Genomic DNA, 20,375 nt, shown 5'->3' with positions numbered 1-20,375 from the left:
AAAGAGCGGTTGGCTTGAAGCTAGACCAAATATCGTGAGGCAAAGGGAATAGCATGTATATTATGTTGTGATGGTTCGTCTGATATGATCTTCGTGTGCGTATAGGAGTTGGCACGTCTTGCTAGAGGCCGCTACCGACTATTGGGCCGAGTAGGAGTACTCGGGCCATGTCTATACGTATCCGAACCCATAGGGTCACACACTTAAGGGGCTGGAAGCCCAATTCGGATCTGATCCGAGTTGGATTAGGTTTAGGAGTACTAATGGGCCTCGGATCCAGAGGCCCGTCAGGAACCCCTATAAATAGAGGGGTGGGGGCGCCCTAGGGTTTACACCTTTTGGCGAAACACACCTGCCGCGCCTCCCACGCCCTCGCCTGTTGCAACTCACGAATCTAGCAGTCCGGCTTGCGACGCTTCCTCCCTGCACGTGTGGATACCTTGGAGGTGTTGCGCCTGCAGCACTTGGACGAGCCATCGACGAGCCGTCGACGAGCCACGACGAGCCGACGACAAGCCGCGGCACCGGAGGCGATCTTGCTGTGCACGTGGACGAGCTGCTGGACGTGATCGACTACGTACGACTACGTTGATCGACTACGTACGACTACGTGATCGTCTTCACTGCATCGACGCATATCTACATCTTCCGCACCAGTAGTGCGTCGAGTGGTAATCCCGTGATCCTTATACGGCAGTTCTTCCTAGTTATACGCGTTAGAAATTTCGATTTGCGCTAGTGTAGCCTACCTCGTATCCCAACAAAAGTAATCAGTAGCCACCAGAATAAATTTGTGCCCTTTGCTTGATGGTGGGTAAATTTGGACGATAAGGTCTATTCCCCATCCCCTGAACGGCCATGGCTTGATAATGGGATTCATGGCCGATGTGGGCGCACGCTGGACATTCCCGAACTTTTGACAATCCTGGCACCCCTTATAATATTTGAAACAGTCTTCGAGGATAGTTGGCCAGTAGTACCCATTATTCCTGATCATCCACTTCATCGTATGGGCCGATTGGTGTGCTCCACATACCCCTTCATGGATTTCTCCCATTAGAGTCTTGGCCTCCTCTGTTCCAAGGCATTTGAGTAGAACACCGTCGATCGTTCAGTAGAACAGGTCATCTTCGAGCAGTACGTATTTAGTAGCATGAAAACGTACTCGTCGTTCCACCTTTTTAGACGGATCTTTCAGGTAGTCGGCAATTTCATTTCGCCAGTCATCAGCCGCGAGTTCTAGAGCCATAGCGCCTAGAATTGGCCGATATCCAGATGCGTGCTGGGCGAGCTTGTTGGCACCCTCGTTGTGGTCCCTTGGGATGTGCTCGATTACTGCCGATCTAAATTCTTTTAAGAGCTGTAAGCAATCTTCGTAAAAATTCTTAATACGTCGTCCTTGCATTCGGATCTTCCGGTCAGTTGATCCGCAATAAGCATGGAATCCCCGTAGACTTCAACAGACTCGGCCTTGACTTCTCTTAATAGTTGTAGGCCCTTCAATACAGCTCGGTATTCTACTTGATTGTTAGTAGCGGTAGCTTCTATCGGCAGATAAAAATCATAGCTTGCCCCCCGAGGTGATATGAGAACGATGCCGATTCCTGATCCGACCCCACATGACGACCCATCAAAATATAAAGTCCAAGGTGCCGGCTCTACGAGGGCAATCTCCGGTCCGCAGTGCTGGGCGACGAAATCGGCCATGACCTGACCCTTGACGGCTTTTGCCGATTCATACCGCAGGTCAAACTCTAACAAGGCTAAGATCCATTTGCCGATTCGGCCTTTCAAGATCGGCAGTGATAGCATGTATTTTACTACGTCGTCTTTGCATATGACCACGCATTCTGCCGACAGTAGATAGTGCCTGAGTTTGGTGCATGAGAAGTAAAGACATAGGCACAAATGCTCCACCGGAGGATATCTTGTTTCAGCGTCCAGAAGTCTTCTACTGACATAATAAATTACTCGTTCCTTGCCTTCGAACTCCTCGACTAGAGCCGACCCAATAGCTTTTTCATCGGCTGATAAGTATAGCTTAAACGGCTTACCAGTTTGAGGAGGAACCAATACTGGTGGCGAGACCAAGTATTGCTTGATATCTTCCAATGCTTTGCGCTGCTCCTCCCCCCATATAAATTCCTGGTCAGGCTTTAACTTCAACAGTGGTGTGAACGCTTGAATCCGCCCAGATAGATTAGATATGAATCTTCAGATGAAATTCACCTTGCCGATTAAAGACTGCAGTTCAGTTTTGTTCTGCGGGGCCACGACTTTGTTGATGGCCGCTATGGTCTTCCGATTGATCTCTATCCCTCGTTCGTGCACCATGAATCCTAAAAACTATCCGGCGGATATGCCGAAAGCACATTTATTGGGATTCATCTTAAGACCGTGTTTCTTGGTGCACTCTAGCACTCTTCGTAAATCGGCCAGGTGCTCTTCGTGACCTTTGGACTTGACTACGACATCATCGATGTAGATCTCTACCAGAATGCCAATGAGTTTGTGAAGTATGTAATTCATGGCTCTCTGATATGTGGCGCCAGCGTTCTTCAAGCCAAAAGTCATCACCACCCTCTCGAATAAGCCAAGGTGACCTGGGCATCTGAAGGCCGTTTTGGGTATGTCCTCTTCGGCCATAAGTATTTGATTGTACCCAGCGTTTCCGTCCATGAAGCTAATAATCTTGTGTCCTGCGGCAGCGTCGATCAGTACATCAGCCGTCGGCATGGGGTAACCATCCATCAGTGTGGCCAGATTAAGATTCCTGAAATCAACGCAAACGCGTAGCTTTCCATTCTTCTTGTATACTGGTACAATGTTGGAGATCCACTCGGCATAACGGCATTGCCGAATAAATTTTGCTTCGATTAGCCGAGTTATTTCAGCTTTTATGTCTGGTAGAATCTTAGGATTCCAGCGCCGTGCAGGCTGTTGGTACGGCCGATACCCTGGTTTTATGGGTAGCCGATGTTCAACAATAGATCGATCTAAACCGGGCATCTCATGATACTCCCAAGCAAAACAATCCTTAAATTCTTTTAACAAAGTTGTCAATTTACACTTGTATTCAGGGTCTAAATTTGCACTAATATAAGTCGGCCTTGGTTTGGTACCATCGCCTAAGTCTATCATCTCTAATGAATCGGCCGACGTGAACCCGTGCCCTAGCTTCCCATCTTCTCGGGCGAACTGATCCATCTATTCTGAGTCTTCGGAGCTGACTGCTCGGATCGGCTGTAGGCCAAAATCGGTGACCTTCAGGAAATCGGTCTCCCATACTCTGCCGGATATGCACCTGACGGTTTCGTAGCTCCACTGCTGCGTGTCGGCTGCCGCGATGCTGTATGCGGAATCGGCGTTGACTACCTCGATGTTGTCGCCGACCCATTGTACGAGATATTGATGCATTGTTGACGGGATACAGCAATTTGCATGTATCCAGTCCCGGCCGAGCAGCATGTTGTAGGATCCCTGCCATTAATAATAAAGAAGGTGGTAGGAAGGGTCTTACTGCCGATGGTGAGGTCGACGCAGAGAGCACCGCGAGCGTTTGACACGTTGCCCTCGAAGTCCTTGAGCATCATGTCCGTCTTGGTCAAGTCGTCATCGCTTTTTCCAAGCTTCCGGAGCACGGCGTATGGCATGATGTTGACTGCAGCTCCTCCGTCTACCATCAGTCTAGTGAGGGGGCGGCCGTCAACATGCCGTTTAAGGAACATCGCCTTCATGTGTTGTCGTTCGTCATCTTCGGGTTTCTCGAACGTGGCCATCATTGGTTCCAAAGCCAACTGTGCCGTCTGTTCTTCCATCGCCGATATATCCTGTTGATCGGCGGGAGTCATGAATTCCATCGGCAGTATGAAAACCATGCCGATTTCGGCTGCCGATTCGTCACCCGCCGATTCGTTGTCTCCTTTATCGTTTCTTTTGGGGCGCCACACTCGAGGCCTTCCTTCCTTCTTGTCCGTCGTGCTCTGTTGTTCCTCTTCTTGCTGTTCCCATTGGCGGAGACGTTGGATTCTTTGTTTTTGAGACTTGGTCAATCCATCGGGGCACCACCTGGGGTTTATTGGTCTGCCCCCTGACTTGGCGCGTTCCCACTCCGGTTCGCGTCCTAACGGGTTTTCGTCTATCACTCGAGCATCGGCCATCTCTTCGAGCCGGTTGTGAACGTTGGCCTAGTTTTCTGACCGGTCATGATGATCAGTCCTGCCCCCCTGCCTGTCATGGCGTCTATCTTCTGACCGATCATATCGGTCACTTCTGCCCCCAGCCGATCACGCACGGGAGGGCGCTGGTCATCTTGGTTGCGCCAATTCCTGCTGATCGGTTCTGGCCTTCCATCTCTGGAGCGAGACCTGTTGAACAGCTGATTGCTATGATATGGGCCATTGCATTCTGGGCAATTATCGGCCAAAGGTAGCCTGAGGTTGTTTTCCCAACAGTGAATGAAGAACGGGCATCTCCAATGATCTTCGTGCCGTCGCATCGCTTCTTCCCGGGATCTTGAACGTTCATGCTAATGTTGCTATTTCTGGAGCAGGAACTGGGAGGTAATGCGTGGCTCTTCAGATTCGCCATCGTCGTCCTCCATCCGCCGCTTCCCCTTGAAATCTTCAGGCATAGCTTGATTTCTGGGGTCGACTGCGCCACTCTTCTTAGCTGATTCGGATGTGAGCACCTTTGTTTGGAGCGAATTCTTCCCTGTATCAACCATGTTGGTGGGGAAGGGGTGCTGGTCGATCTTCATTGGCTTGACCGATTTTGTCGGCACTTCAAATTTAAGTCTGCCTTGCTCAATGGCCGACTGTATCTGCTGTCTGAAGATTTTGCACTCATTGGTATCATGGGACGTGGCATTGTGCCACTTGCAATATTTCATCTTTTTTAGTTGTTCGGCAGAAGGTATTGTATGATACGGCGAGAGTTTAATTTGTCCTTCCTGGAGGAGAAGGTCGAAGATTTTATCGGCCTTCGTCGTGTCAAAACCGAACACCTTTGGCTCCTTTTTGCCGAATGGGCATGATATCGGCTTCTTTCCCTTGATCCACTCCGCAAGTCCAACTTCAACGTCTTCCTCGTCCTCTAATTCTTCCAGAAACGCCACTTTCTTCTGGAAATTCCTCCGTGGATCGAAGGAACGTACCTCCTGTCCAGACAATCGGTGGACGATCTGGCTCAAACTCTCGAACTCCTGTGAGGCGTATTTTTCTTTGATGTGGGGCAGAAGGCCTTGAAAAGCTATATCGGCCAACTGCGTGTCATTTATAGCCAGGGAATAGCACTTGTTCCTGATCTCCCGAAACCTCTGTACATACGAGGATATCGGTTCGTCACTTCTTTGCCTGAGGCCGGTCAAATCGGACAGTTTCATCTCATGCACCCCGGCGTAGAAGTATTTGTGGAACTATCTTTCTAAATCGGCCCATGTGATAATCGAGTTTGGCGGCAATGTCGTGAACCACTGAAAGGCCGAACCAGACAAAGATGATGAGAACAACCGTACCCGTAGAGCATCCTGCGTAGCTGCCTCTCCGCATTGGATGATGAATCTGTTCACGTGCTCTACAGTCGAAGTGTCATCCATCCCCGAAAACTTGGTGAAGACAGGAACTTTATGCCGATGGGGAAACGGCAATAGGTCATACGTAGACGGGTATGGTGTCCTGTAGGTGTAAGTTTGTACTTTCGGCTTTAAGCCGAATTGTTCTTGCATCACCTCTGCAATACGTGCCGACCAATCTGGCTGTTGCTGGTGAACCGTTGGCTGAGGTATTGGCACGTGCTGGTAAACCGGAGGCGGAATAAACGAAGGCTGAGTGAAAGCAGGTGGCATCTGAGTGAAAGCCGGCTGCGTATTAAAGGTCGGCTGTTTGAATGAGCCACTTGTTTCATCATATAGCATGAGCTCTGCTGTCTTGTTGACCTCCGGAGCGACAGGCTGGTATGGCGGTACGGTCGGCCGAGTGGCCGCCTGGAAAGATGCCTGGAATGGAGGGCTTCCTTGACTGGCCGATTGATTCTGACCGGCCGTGGCTGAAGGTGCCCCCCAGGGTGATGGGCTAACTGGAGGGAATGGTGCAGAAGACAGTTGGATGGAGTTATACCCCATAGGAGCTGATGATGAAGAAGCACCTGAACCCCCGACAGAAAATTGGATCGGCTGTGAAACCGAATTCGAATAATTCTGGTTTGGTGGAATCGGCTGAAAATATGCCGGTCCCCTGTATCCTTGGGGTATCCTACCAGCGAAGGAGTTGACAACGGCGTTGTGCACCATATTTGAAAGTACTAGGGACCGATCAACGAAGGCGTGATAAATGGACTGTTGAATCATATCGGCCATTTTGTCCGAGTCCTCAGAAATCGTGATCTGGCGGGGAGCAGGGAACGGAGTCTTCTTGATAGTCTCCCCGCTTCTGGAGCGACTGAAAGACTGTAGGCAAGCTTTCCGGAACTGTGCCGTATACTTATCCAGTTCTTCCTTCTGGTCGTCCTTTAGATCTGCTTCCGTCACCTCGATGACGTTATCTTCGGAGACTTCAGCAGCTTTCGACATAATGGCGGTTGTATTGGTCCCACCGGGCGTGCCAAAAGTGTGTTGGCGCTAGAAATCGGTCAACCGAATCCCAGCATCCGACACACGACCCGGGAGAATCTGCTTAGCTCCTGTTCGGGTGATTGCCCTGGTGCGGTTCGCGCGGCGTGCCAGCCAATCTGACCTGTTGATTGGCAAGGAAGAATACGTGTCAGGTCCAGAAATCACGATCGGCTAAGTTTCCGATCTCGAGAGAGCTTATCAGCAAATCGGCCGATTTGCCGTAATAAAGAAATCGGCTATACGGCAGCCGATTACTGTAGCCTTGTAGACGGAAAACTACTAGAGTAATCGATACAACGCTATGATAACAACATTAGGAACAGATCTAATCGACAATAGACGAATTTAATAGCAGAACGTAAAGAGAGCCGAAATTACCGATTCCTAGCTAGATAACTGGTGATAAAACTAGAAAGACATGTAAAACCTATGATTCTAGAAAATATCGATAACTGGTGAATAAATCTAAACGAAACAACAGCGATACGCCCGAAGTTAAAGCTTAGATACTACTCGATAAGAGGAACTTACAGAATCGACCAGAGATCAAGCTGATGCAGCCCTGCCAACCCGCACGAACTCGTGAAAAAGAGAAAAGTATTGACGAAGTCGCCTGCTTGAAAGTAAGTACGAGGAAAAAGTAGTATATTGTATTGATTTGGTGATGATTACAGATTTACAAAGGTAGCTATTTATAGCTCCGTACAGGTGACTTCTTAACCGACTAGAATTCTATCCCTAATTCAAACAGAAAACGAATATTTACAAGCACGATTCGTGCTAGGTTGGTTATCATACACCTCATGGGCTGATCTCCCCCTTATCCTTTTATCTCTTTCCAAGCCCATACAGGCCCAATTAACCCAACCTCCTAATCGGCCGATTCCTTATCGGCAAAAAGGCAACCGATTGGGACCCCAGCACGTTCGACCCGAAGCGAGACAGAAGTCATCAGCCGATCTCGCACTGTAGCGCCATTCGACCGATTCCCAATTGTGCTTCTCCGATTCTCTCTCTTCTTGGCGCCGATTTTACTAGTGACGAAATCTGGCGTCAACAGAATGAAAGATCGTTTTTCTACTAGTGTGTACACAACTATTTCTAGTCTAACATTGCCACTTGAGCTCTTTCCAGTGAACTTGTGGCAACTGGATAATAAACTGGAAATGCCTCCTAAGCTGGTAAAGCATTTTCGGTAGGTTAGCTGGAGGCCCAATATATGCAAAAGAAAAAACTAGAAAATTATCAATTTCTGATATGCCATTCTACCGCAACAAGGCTCACCCTAATTTGAGGATTTTTTTTCAGCAAACCACATTTTACTGAAAACTAATTGAAGATTTTGAAGGCAACAAAAGACAATGAGCATGTAACAAACAAAGCGACATGGCCAAAACATACCATGCAAATATCCACGTTGGGGAATCATCGCCGGAATATCTCCGTTTCTGTCGTTGGCAGCGGTGCGCCATCATACCACCCACTCCAGAACAGCATACTTCGTCATCCCCATCACCACCACCGGTGGTGACGCCATCATCTTGCTGACCGCCCAACTCTCCGCTGCCTCCACCACCCCTTTCACATCGCGCCGCATCACCGTGTCGGTGACCAGCACCGTCATCTGCCCCCGCACATAGTAGAACCTGAGGGAGTGGAACATTGGCGCACCCAGGAGCATCCTGTGCGACCATGCCTCGGCTTATGTGCCAAAGCGTGAGACCCTACTGCCATCGCGGTGAAGTTTCGGTGCGACAGCGCCGCCGCCTTCACTCGCTCGGTTGTGCCTGACGAGTACTGGATCGCGGCCGTCTCCGACAGTGACAAGATGAGCGAGGGAACCTCGCCGGGAATCACTAGAACATGATATGTAGTGCATGAATCATGGTACAGAGAAAATAGAGAGAGGTCATGGAGGGTGTTGACGACAAAAATTTCTAGGATCTGCGTAGACCAGTCATTAAATTGGTCAGACCAGTTTGACCAAAGTTCTCGAAAAGCAAAATGAATTTCACCATGGTGTAGCACTCATCGAGTATATCAAAATGCATATGTGGAACATCCGATTTGAAGTTCGGACGAGAGAGTTATAACCTCGGGAAAATCTGCACCTAGGAAAACTGGTCAGACCAGTTTGCCGGGGTGGTCAGACTGGTTTGGTCTGTGTAGTCCGAGTTAGGAGTTATATTTTGAATAGGATTTGTAAGGGTTTCGACTCCTAATAGGGTAAGACCTTCCCTTCTTATAAATATAAAGGGTCATGGACAATTGAGAGGTATCCAATTGATCAAAAACAAATCAATCTACTATTTTTGTCTTTTTACATTTTTTTCTCTTTTCCCTAGCTTTTCCAATCCCATCTTGCTGTTCTTCCTTCGTCTCTACATCGTCTAAGGACGTTCTAGGTGGTCTGTCGACCCTAGAACAACTCAAGGTGCCTCCGCTGACGTGGTCCCTCCCAGGCGAGTGTTCGTTGGTTTGTTCGCCGGGCTCGTTTACAAAACCGATCTGACCGGCCTATGCAGAGGAGTAGCAAGGAGCCCTCCACATGCTGCACATTCGAGTGCTTTCGTGTGTTGGCCCTAAATTTGCGCCAACACATGTTGGCGACTCCACTAGGGTCAAAAAGAGATGCATGGCTGCCATGGCTAGTTCTAATTCTAAATATAGTGAGGTTGATGAGTCTAACATTGTCAGGCCAGATCTGAAAAAAATTGCGGCCGATGAAAACAAGGCTCTTGAAGAAGAGCTAAAAAGGATTGAAGAAGTTGTAGGACAAGAAGCGAAATAGCGCAAGGAAGAAGCAAGAAAAAGATTCTTGTGGCACTTCATGGAGGATCATCAAAGCAATGTCACAAATATCAAGGATGTCACCTTCGACACTCCACCACCCGAGGTAAAAATCAATCTAAGCACATCATCATCACCATCCTCTTTTTGTTATCGTGGATGATCTTGCTGTAATAGATAATTTGCGCTTATCGATGGCTAAAAATATGCAAGATATGGTAGATAAGAGCAATGGTAAATGAATTGAGGGGGGTAATGATGTTGCATCTGTTTCTGATACTGTACTACCTCACAACTCATCTTGTAGTACATCGGTAGCACCTGTAGTGGAGCCTCAATATGGCATGCCGTTGAACTATTTTGTGGGACAAACACCTCCACCACAATTTGGTCAAAATAGACAGGTCAGACCGGATGGTCCACACTGTCAAACCGGTCCAGGTGCCATGGTTGCATATTCATTATCTCTTGAGCCCTTAGCTATTATACCTCCCATTCAGGCTTGCTCTAGCCCATCTGGTGAGGTTATTGACTTTGTAGCTCCATATACTGCAGTAGCTCATAGAACTCCACCAGTAGCACCTTTTGGGGTGGGTGTTCCATATGGTTCCATGGTTAATGCATCATTTAATAGTTGTTTGCAACATAATGTTCCTAATCTAGTTATACAATAGAATATGTTGCAATCTAATGTTTCTACATCACAATCATACATACCAACTACTATTCAAGAAATTATCAATAGATTTAATACCAATCTAGCTACACAAATGAAGGAGGATTATGGATTAGATGTGAACCATAAGCTCCATACATATAAAAAACTGTATCCCTTGAGCTTTGATTCGGTTTGTTGTCCTTCTTGTTGGTGGTGTCCCGATTATGTTAAATTTAGTGGGGATGATAGACAAACTACTTGGGAGCACATTAGCCAATATCTTGCCCAATTGGGAGAAGCTAGTTCCATAAAAAAAGTGTGTTTATTTTCTTTATCTTTAATTGGAACTGCTTTTTCATGGTTTGCTTCATTACCAGTTAATTATATTCATAATTGGGAGCAAATTTCACGATCGGTTTTATAGTGGAGATAATGAGTTAAGATTGAGTCATTTAGCATCGGTTAGGAAAAAAACATGATGAACCTTTTGGTGAATATATTAGAAGATTTAGAGATACAAAAAAATAACGGTATAGCCTTGTTATCTCTGAGAGGGATCTTGTTGAATTAGCTTTTAATGGATTGTGATCCCATATTAAAGAAAGATTGGAAGGTCATGAATTTGCTAATATTACCCAAGTATTACAAAGAGCATTGACTCAAGAAAGCCGAACTAAAGATACTCAGCTCAAATCTGATTGTCCTAATACGCATATGCTAAATTATGATTTCTTGGACGATGAGAGTAAAGATGTTTATGCTGCTAAATTTGTATGGTCACTAAAAGATACACCAAGCAATTGTGTTTCTCTCAAGCCAGTCCATAAAAATCGGCAAGATGAGGTGATATTCACTTTTGATGTGTCTAAATGTGATAGACTCTTTGATGATCCAGTGAACATTGGAAAGATGAAGTATTCTCGTACTATACCTTCAGTTGATGACTTATACTGGCATGCTTATTGCAAGTGGCATAATTCTTTTTCTCATGCTAATAATGACTGCTATGTTTTCCGTAGACAAATACAATCGACCATCAATGAAGGATGATTGAATTTTCATGGAATGCAAATTGATCCAAATCACTTTCCTATAAACACTTTGAGTTAACAAATCTCAAGGTGCTCATTTGGCCGGATCAAGCTAGAAAAGCTAAAAGCAAGAATGTAATCATTGGTGAGGAGAGGCCTGAGAAGAAGGTACCACTAAGACTCCTCAACTTGCAAACTTGCAACAAAGGCTTCAACGCTCGGGGGGCAAGACAAAAATAAGAAGGCCGGCTGCACGTAAATTGGTCTGACTGATTCTAAGGCCGGTCTAACCGGTGCCTCTAGTAAGCTTGGAGATGCCTCCAAGTCCAAGAATAAAGTAAGGTCGAGCTTTGAAGAACTCCTGGCCAAGTATAAAAGGAAGGGAGCTGCTCAGAAGCGAAGGAATCAGCCAAATGGTGCTAGAGATGCAAAAGCACTGCCAAGATATGAAAGATAACAAGGTATGCAACAATAACAAGATAATGTTGCTATTGCACCATATTCATTTGTTGGATCAACTATGCCATGGTCTTGGTCTTATTCATGCTATTACTCACCTGCTGATTATAGTAGTTTGTACATGCAACCATATATTATTCAATATGCTATTTCATATCCAAACTATGGTGCATCACAACAAACGGTCGCTTGCAATAGCAATCTTATCAAAAATAATGTATGTGCTGTTGTTAGACAATATGAGAGCAGCAACAAGCAAAATGCTAAGTGTATACAGCCGAGATGGTGTCCCTCGGGCTCATCCCACAACCAAAAAGGAGATTACAAAGAATGCGCAAGCGAGAAACAATGGAGCAACAAACTGAAGTGAGTTGTATTTTGACACGAGATTTGTAAGGGTTTATATTCCTAATGGGGCAAGACCTCCCCTCCCTATAAATATAAATACCCACAGCCGATCGAGAGGTATCCAATCGATCAAAAATTAATCAATGTACTATTTTTGCCTTTTTACCTTTTTTTCTCTTTGCTCTAGCTTTTCCAATACCATCTTGTTGTTCTTCCTTCGTCACTACGGCGTCTGAGGATGTTCTAGGCTGCCTGCCGATCCTAGAACAACCCAAGATGCGCCTGCCCTGACGGGGTCCTTCCCGGTCAAGCGTTTGGTTTCTTCGCTTGGCTCGCCGGCAAAATCGGTCTGACCGGCAATCAAACCGATCTGACCGGCCTGCACAGAGGAGTAGCAAGGAGCCCCTCCACACGATGTATGTTTGAGTGGTTTCATGTGTTGGTCCTATATTTGTGCCAATAGAGGGATTCTTACTTTGAGGTTTTGAAGGGGTTGAATGCAGTCACGCTGGAGAGAGCCATCAACCGTGGTTGACGATGATGTCAACAAGGGGTGGACGGCCTGCCTGTGCATGTTCCAGTGGGGAGTCACCTCTGGTCCATGTTGGGGGATTGCTAGGGTCACTTCCCTAGGAACCTGATGTGAGGAGATCAGAGAGGGTAGAGAGAACAAGATGGGAAAGGGACTTTGCAGCTTACTGGATGATGAAAATGTTGTACAGAGGCGGTACTGGCATGGGGGCCTTCACCAACGTTGGCTTGGGGTCTTTGGATGATGAGTGGGGTAGTAAAATGGAACCATGGCGATGAGGGTGCCTCGTTTTGGTGGTTAGGCAGGTCAGGAGAGGATGATAGGGAGGGGGCAGCCATGGATGAGGGGAAGATAGAAGTCACGGTCGGTGTTTCCTCGTGCCCGAGTAATTGAGGAAATTAGTATGTGATTAGGAGAGATGTGGCCAAGGAAGGGCGTGAGAAAGGGAGGTGATAAATGGTTGCTGATTTTTGTCAAGGGCAGTGTATCTAGATGCATTGGCACCTTGTTGATGTGGGGAGGGTGAGAACGATTCCCGGTGGTGCTCAGCGAAAGATAGAGAGGAGGGGTGGCCGGCTGGGCCATGGCCCAAATTTGAATTAATTTGGTCAAATAGAGAAATAGAGGAAACAAAGTACTCAGCTTGGAAATAATGATCGACTTGGCACAACGGTAAAGCAAGAGGGGAAAAGCTCAACATATGACTTGGGAGTAAGATTAAGCCCGAGTAGATAGAGAAATAAAAAGGGAGTGAAGGCGTTGGCTATGAACGATTAGGATTCCACAAAGCTCTCATTATAGTTTTGGACCAGCAGGTTTAGGACTTTAGAGATTGAGCTCGGATCGGGACCTAGGCGTGTTTGATGAAACACTTTCAAGACTATTTTACAACCAGAAACGCTATACTATCGGCATGAATGCAACAAACACAATTATATAAACTATTATTGTTTAATTTGTATTTAGAAAATAAATTTTATTTGAAAAGGACGTATGTTCTTCCTAATTAATTCTAATAAGTTTTATTAAAAATTTTAAATCCTACCAAAATTCAAACTAGGGTGTTATAGATAACTACCACGTTTACATGATGAAGGACGGCTAGGTTTACAAGCAAACCAGGAAAGTGATAACATGTGCACTTACGTGGTAACGCACGACTAGTTTATGAGCAAACTAGCAAATGTTGTTGAAGCTCTCACCTGGGAGGGACCCCGTCATGACGTAGACGTTGCCGGTGTGCCCTAAGGTTGAGTAGCAAGCCTAGGACTCCATCTATGGTTGTGGAGATTAGTAAATGAATAGCAAGGGAGGTTGGAGAAGGAGTTTAAGGTTTAGAAGATAAAAAGTAAATGCATAATGATTGATTCGATTGGGTTGCCCTCAATCGGCAGTAGGAATTGAAGGTTATACAAATCCCATGTTAAAATACAACTCCTAACTCGGATTAAGCTTGCCAAACGGGTCGGACTGGTCAGCACAGGGCTGAATCTGAATCTTGCCAGAGCCATAACTCTCTTATGCGGACTCCAAATTGGACATTCTACAATGAATTTTCATCGTCTCGACGAGATCTACGCAATGGTGAAGTCCAATTAGAGATTTGAAAATGTTTGTAAAACTGGTCTGACCAGTTTGTAGATCAGTTTGCCTAGATTAAGACAACAAACTCTTATGATGCCATTTTTTGTCGTCAACACATGCCCCCCTATTTCTTGGTAAAGTATGCGTACCAAGAAACATTTATCAAAACCAAATTTGTATAGGAACAATGAATAACACAACTGCATTGATCATGTCTCACTTTTAAGGGCGATAGTATCTATGGGCCGTATCATTTGATTTTGCGCAATATGAAGGTTTTAGCTTGTTGCTTCTATTTATGCATCTTGTGTGAGAGAAATAAGCCTAACTACACACCGCTTCGGTTGTGGATTCTTGAAATACAAATTCAAAGTCATTCGCACTTGCAAGCTATTGTGGATGCATAAGCGACCAAATTACTATATGTCAACTGGTCTTTGCCATACCTCTCAAATTGAGAATGAAGAAAGATAAAATGATTCAATATCGCATCCACAAGTTATTTTGACCATGAATAAAGTAAGGTGAGTAATCATTCGAAAAGGTGAATATGACACAATTACCTTGGAATTGATGATGGTCTTATTACTCTTGAACTTCTCTTGTTTGTTTTTGCCTTGTCTTTCAATGGATCTTGTATTATGCAAATAGCCAAAAACAAACTTTCTTCAACTACTAATCTCAGCTTGACCATGTTCTGAAACTTCAATAGCCAAAGTGCTAGCCATACCGGTCAGACCGATCTCAATGGCGGTCAAATCGGCTTGTTCAAGATGTGCCCCCAAGCGCTTAAGCCATCAAAAGGTCATAGGTGACCTCTTATCAGGAAACTATCACTTTAGCTCGATGACCAAAGAGATTCATCAGCCATATGTGTTGCCAATGATGATAATAAAATATCATCCATAATGAATCCATCCATAAGAATATGTATAGCCAAAGTTGTGGGGGATATGACCCTCGGGTACCATTTGGATGGGACTGGTCGCCTATCAAAGGGGTTACCACAGCCCATATGAGGGGCACTCGGGGATGCATGCGGATCAAGATGAAGGATCAGCATCAAGAGATATTGTTAAAGATAGTGTTATTCAAATATGTAAAGAGATAACTTGTACTGAAAGGTAGTAGATTTCCTTGTAACTGAGTGGGATTAGATCGAATCGGATCTGTAACCCTACCCCTTGGACTATATAAGGGTGGTAGGGACCCCCTCAAAATCCCAAGCCATATTCGATATGCTATACGCTGAGAATAGAAACCCTGACCACAGGACATAGAGTATTACACCAATCTGGTGGCCCAAACCTGGTAAAGTCCCCTGTGTCCTTGTGTTCATCCATATAGCTCTAGGTATGGTGATTCCCTCCACACAATCTACCACCTTGGTCTATCCTATGGTGGACTGCCGGACTATTCCCGCGACAGTTGGCACACTAAGTATGGGGTCCGCCATGTCAGTTGGCAAGCTTGATGGACGCCATCAAGATCCCGAAGAGCTGCATCATCTTCACCGCCATGGGAGCAGCAATTCCCTTTTGGGGACACAATGCTGCCGCCACCGCTGGTGATCATGCGGCTAACCACTCGGTCCCTCTTCAAGGCTAGGTTCTTATCGGGGAGGTTCCTTGCATCTTCCCTAGTCCTACGATCGAGAAGATCGAATCCTCCTATCAGGCCATAGCCCCGATCGTGGGAAACTTGGGTCTGTCTAATAGATCCAATCCATCTAACACCCAGGTCCAGGCCAGCCGAGTAATAATAGGGAGGCCGCATCAGGCTAGGAACCCACGAGTTCCGGTCAGAGATCTGTTGTACCCAATGGCAGGAATGGATGGGACCTCCACGGCCCTCTCCATTGACGGTCTGGTCTAAGCCATAGATTAGATTGCATTTGAACTAGTTGAATGCATAACCCTCTGCGAATCTACTCTCAGAGGGGTGCCAACTGGTTCAACTCCTCAAGTCCTTATCCCTTACGGGCTAAGGAATGTCACCACCACCATTCAATAGGTGACAAGGAAGGCAATGGCGAGGTCAAACTTCTTCAACTTGGTCAATGATCAGTAGGACGAGGATGAGCCGTAGATTGTGGCTGTCATCTATGGTCACCCACTTGCTGACGATTCTCTCTTTCCAATCTTGTAGGACGTTGCTGAAATGGAATCTACAACAGATCTGGAACCCGCAACAGAAGACCAGGCTCATACAAAAACTTCTACCGAGTCCACCGATAACTCCAAGAGCCACTCACTCCCCCTCGCCGGTTACGTCTCTGAAGATGAGCGGTCTCTGACGATGAGCAAAGACAGAGCAAGCCAAGGCCCAACGCATTTAGAAGAACACCAACTGACGGCTAAGTGATAGAAGATCCTTAATGCTGCTGAAAATGCCGCTGATGATCGAGATTAGACTGAATCTCACCGAGATAGGTGAAAGAAGTCGTGTGGAGGCAAGCGACTGTGGCGGGACCACCCAAATTAACCTGACTAAAATGCATTGAAGTCGCCTAACATGCGATTATGCACTTTAAGCAAGTCAACCTGGTCAACCGTCGGATTTCATCCGATTAACCACATGAACAGGATCGAGAAGCATCGCTCACGCGAAGGTGAGTAGCACAGAGGTTACAACATTCCATCACATAACTTAGTCTCACGAATTATTACATCAGAGTTCTGAAATTCAAACAAGTTGCAGGGTTCGAAAAGTCAAATAAAACAAGCGGAAGCTAAATGTCGATACGTGACATCACAACGGAGCCGATCATGACATCAAAAATACCTTCCCTCGCCGTCCGAGGAGGGATCCCACTCGACTGTCCAGCCCGGAGGGAGCTGGGTAGGCCAAGTGGTACCAGCAACCAAACTATTGACTTACTTTCTTTTAACTTCAACGGAAGTGGTCACTTTGAACTCGAGTTCGCTTTGAATGGCGATTGTGTACATATATAGTGTTTTTGCATTTAGAGTTGCATAAAGGGAGTGAAAGGTCGCGTTTGGGTGGTTTGGGTGCATTAGCGTAATTACTTACTTCTGAATGTTTTTATGTACCTCTTTCAATTTCCACTCATTTATCGTATTAGAGTTGGTGCTTTCCTTTTTATTCTTTTAGGTTGATTAATTAACCAAAATGACTTCATATTCAAACAGTAGTTAAAGGCATTGATAAAATTACAGCACCTCTTCTAAGCCATCACTAGATCACTGTAAAAGTTTGAGGGCCAACGGATGACTTAAAAAGAAGTTATATGCATTTCATTATTTAAGGTAAAATGAACTTAACTTTTTCTATCTTTAAAGTTACTATGTAACAGGGGGTGAAACTTAACCAGTGTATTAAGGGTAGGTTACAGGAGCTTTGGTGAGTTTTTCACAATTTTTGGAGAAGATTAACTATTTATTCTATCTCCTTTGTAATTACACATGCTTAATGAGGAAGGTGCTTTCTTCTGATTTGCACAACAATTTACATTTTTCCTGCAAACTTCTCAGCAAAACAAAATTAACCCAACTAGTTTCACATTTTTCTGAGCTCTGGAACAATTCTTATGCAAAAACGAAGATTTATACTTAGATTACCAAATTAAAGCCAAAACAGTGACTTAAGGTGTTAGACCAGAGCCCTAACCATTTTTGTGAGCTTCTACACATATAAAAAAGCATCACAGAGTTGGTTTCATATTTTTCCTACTTTTCTTCTATTTATTAGGATTTAAAAGGCCTAAACCATGATTAAAAGCATAGGATATTATTTACCACAGTAACATGAGCAAACTTATTTTTCTTGGAAACTAGACAGAGCAAGGATTCCAACAAAAGTGGTTTTTCTACGATTTACTGGGCATTTCCAAAGTTTAATCCTTTTTCTGCCTATTATTAAAAGAAACGTCGTGGCAGACTTGCAAGCTAGCCCCTGGGTTTAAGGTTAAACTACGCAGGGGTCCCTAAGTTTTGCGTCCAGGCCCCTGGAAACAATGGGGACAATGCAATGCAGTCCCCCGGGGCGCTCGCGGGGGCGGCGGGAAAATTCCCGGCGGTTCGCCGGTGAGGATAGGGCAACAAGTGGTCGGGAGGGCGCGGGGGCTCACCTGAGCTCGGTTTGGCGGGGTTGGGGCGACGGAGATGGCCGGCGGGGAGCGAAACGTGGCGGCGGCAGCAGAGCTTGGCTGGCGGCGGTGCAGGTGGCGTTCCGACGCACCAGCGGCGTCGGGGAGGCGACGGACTGCTCCAAGACGTGCATGGAGGGGTGGCGAAGCGGGCGACGAAGTTGCCGGAGTGCGGGGTGGCGCAGAGGGGTGAGCTCCACGGGAGCTTAGTGGCGGTGCAGAGGAGGAATGTGGCGGATCCACTTCGGATCAGCTTGATTAAACATGGTTAAGTCGCCTAATACGCGACACTCATGCCTTAGTCAAGTTGACACGAAGTGCCGTCGGATTTCATCCGACTTAACCACTTGAACAGGACCGAATTAGCAAACTCACACGAAGGTGAGCGGTTCCAGAGAATACAACAAGTCCACTGAGTTAAACAATTTTTTTTGGCCATTTTTAGATCAACATTGAAACAAACATAAGAGTTTTACAAGGTTCAAAGGAAAACAACAGAAGGTAAAACAGGTAGAAGCTAAACGTAGGGGTCGGACGTCCTTGGTGAGGCCTGCCAAGATGTCAGTGATCCCTCTCCTCACCGTCCGAGGAGGGATCCCACTCAATCGTCCAACCCGGAGGGAGTTGGGGCGGCCAAGTGCCAACAGAAGAAGGCTCGGGAGCAGCAACTTCACTTGAAAAAGAAAGCCACAACAAGGATGAGCTACTAAGCTCAACAAGACTTAACCGACCGGGAGTACTACTCCACCACTTCTAGACATGCAAGGCTCTTTGGCTGAGGGGTCTGTTTTCCAAAAGCACTATGTAGATACCTATTTTCAAGGTTTTAGCTCAGGTTCTAAGTTCATTATCCGGTATAGGTTAGCAACTTACTCTAAGCAAACATAGAACCAACCAAAGGTATATATATATATCAACATCAAGACCATGTCATCATCAGATCCCTTTATTACTCAGGGTAGCATAGCGATCAAGCAGTCTCAAACTGTGAGAGGTAGATGAATCGATTCGAGTTCTTTAACCATGCATGGTGAACCTAACCTCATAACATCTGTGCACCACCGAGGGTCGCTTCCTGTGTCGGCCTTCCCCATCAATCTCCTAACCCGTGTCGGGCCCATTTCCTTTGGTGCAAGGTTCCACAGACCCGGCCTCTGCCGTTCTGTGACCACGCTTGCCACCACGTGCAGCAGCAGGGGAAACTCCGTTCCATGGACAATGGGGCGACCGCTCACAGCTAGGTTCAATCCGGTACTAGGCTTCCTCATCCCATAATAAGTATGAGGTTAGTACTTTCAAACACTTGATCACGAACACCACCACTGTCGGGCCTTAACAAGTTCCATAGACAGACGGGGCGATCAGCCGACCACCAAAAAGTTAACCAGAACCCTGCCCCGTCCATCGTCCTTATTGTTGGGATACGAGGTAGGCTACACTAGCGCAATTCAAAAATTCTACCGCGTATAACCAGGAAGAACTGCCATATAAAGATCACGGGATTACCACTCGACGCACTACTGGTGCGGAAGATGTAGATATGCGTCGATGCAGTGAAGACGATCATGTAGTCATACGTAGTCGATCAACGTAGTCGTACGTAGTCGATCAACGTAGTCATACATAGTCGATCACGTCCAGCAGCTCCTCAGCAGCTCGTCCACGTGCAGCAAGATCGCCTCCGGTACCGTGGCTCGTCGTTGGCTCGTCGTGGCTCGTCAGCGGCTCATCAGTGGCTCGTCCAAGTGCTGCAGGCGCAACACCTCCAAGGTATCCACACGTGCAGGGAGGAAGCGTCGCAAGCCGGACTGCTAGATCCGCGAGTTGCAACAGGCGAGGGCGTGGGAGGCGCGACAGGTGTGTTTCGCCAAAAAGGTGTAAACCCTAGGGCGCCCCCACCCCTCTATTTATAGAGGTTCCTGACAGGCCTCTGGATCCGAGGCCCATTAGTACTTCTAAACCTAATCCAACTCAGATCTGATCCGAATTGGGCTTCCATCCCCTTAAGTGTGTGACCCTATGGGTTCGGATACGTATAGACATGGCCCGAGTACTCCTACTCGGCCCAATAGTCGGTAGCAGCCTCTAGCAAGACGTGCCAACTCCTATACGCACACGAAGATCATATCAGACAAACCATCACAACATAATATATATGCTATTCCCTTTGCCTCACGATATTTGGTCTAGCTTCAAGCCGACCGCTCTTTCTCGATCCTGTGATTCGGAATCCCTTTGTAGGTTAACTCTTAACC

Source organism: Setaria italica, chromosome VIII (assembly GCF_000263155.2).
Source record: "Setaria italica strain Yugu1 chromosome VIII, Setaria_italica_v2.0, whole genome shotgun sequence".
Classification (NCBI taxonomy): domain Eukaryota; kingdom Viridiplantae; phylum Streptophyta; class Magnoliopsida; order Poales; family Poaceae; genus Setaria; species Setaria italica.
This window is presented reverse-complemented; position numbering follows the sequence as displayed.